Source organism: Limulus polyphemus, unplaced genomic scaffold, assembly GCF_000517525.1.
Source record: "Limulus polyphemus unplaced genomic scaffold, Limulus_polyphemus-2.1.2 Scaffold2971, whole genome shotgun sequence".
Taxonomy (NCBI): domain Eukaryota; kingdom Metazoa; phylum Arthropoda; class Merostomata; order Xiphosura; family Limulidae; genus Limulus; species Limulus polyphemus.
In genome coordinates this window covers 36,049-37,463 of record NW_013668581.1, presented here as the reverse complement: position 1 = coordinate 37,463, position 1,415 = coordinate 36,049, and the positions used below count along the sequence as shown (strand labels likewise).

The following is a 1,415-nucleotide window of genomic DNA, read 5'->3' as shown; positions in this document are numbered from 1 at the left end:
GGATTTTAGCACTGTAAGTCCGTGAACCAAGTGCTGAGCTAGCGGGGGAACAGTATGGATGGATTATCCATAAATATGAATAAAACAACCTTACAAGTTAGGTTACAACGAAACAACTTTGCAGCTAGCAAACAGAAACGATCTATCTGTGTTGTGTTCACCGAGGGGAATCGAACCCCGGATTTTAGCACTGTAAGTCCGTGAACCAAGTGCTGAGCTAGCGGGGTACAGTACGGAAGGATTATCCATAAATATGAATAAAACAACCTTGCAAGTTAGGTTACAACGAAACAACTTTGCAGCTAGCAAACAAAAACGATAGTTTTAGACACGCTGTCTTGAATGAAACACATTAGAATTACAGTTACTTCTATTCTATGTATGTACGGTAACTTAGTTCATTGTAATAAAACTCTCTAAAACGTAGTTGAAGAAAGGAATAAGTTGGATTTAGCTCAATCCCTTCTTCACTGTGAATATCCATCAAGCCTAAGTCTGCAAAAAGTCACATTATAACGATATGCACAAGGCTTTTCCTTTGATTCAGTTGAGATTGATAAAAGACATACAGGCTAAATATAAGATGAAAAACTACAAACATTTACACTCTAAAGTCCAACAGCTTAGTTTGTTACAGTTTATAGGAATCAATCACGATTTTAACAAGCAACTAGAAAAAAAAGATGTTTAAATTTATAAGAGAAAAATGGCATGTTCAATCCTTAAAGCGGTTTTAATCACTTGCATGTATTTGTATATTTAAAATTACGTAGTAGCCGCGTATATATGTGTTATCTGAGTTCCGATTTTAAACATGCCAGTTTTGGTTCTTACTTGGTTTACACAAATTAAGCTTTAACACATAAAGCGATTATCATGTTGTAGCTCTTTATATATACAAAATATCATGATGTTGTACTTCTTTAAATACATAAAGCTAATATCATGTTGTGTTTCTCTAAATACACAAAGCTAATATCTAGTTGTACCTCTCTAAATATACAGAGCTAATGTCATGTTGTAGTTCTTTAAATACACAAAGCTAATGTCATGTTATAGTTATTTAAATACATAAAGGTTGTAGTTCTTGAAATAAATAAAGCCAATATAGTGTTGTAGTTCTACACAAAGCTAATATCATGTTGTAGTTTTTAAACACACAAAGGTTGTAGTTCTTTGAATACATAAAGTTAATATCGTGTTGTAATTCTTTAAATACATAAAGTTAATATCGTGTTGTAATTCTTTAAATACATAAAGTTAATATCGTGTTGTAATTCTTTGAATACATAAAGTTAGTATCGTGTTGTAATTCTTTAAATACAGAAAGCTATTATCATGTTGTACTTTATATACACAAAGCTAATACCATGTTGTACTTTATATACACAAAGCTAATACCATGTTGTACTTTA

General features: G+C 31.5%; 1 protein-coding gene across 1 annotated transcript in view; it reads right to left on the bottom strand.

The window, feature by feature from the left end:
* Window positions 1–1,415, bottom strand: part of LOC106468339 (fat-like cadherin-related tumor suppressor homolog) — a 101,943-nt gene that overhangs the window by 82,700 nt on the left and 17,828 nt on the right. The window lies entirely within an intron of this gene.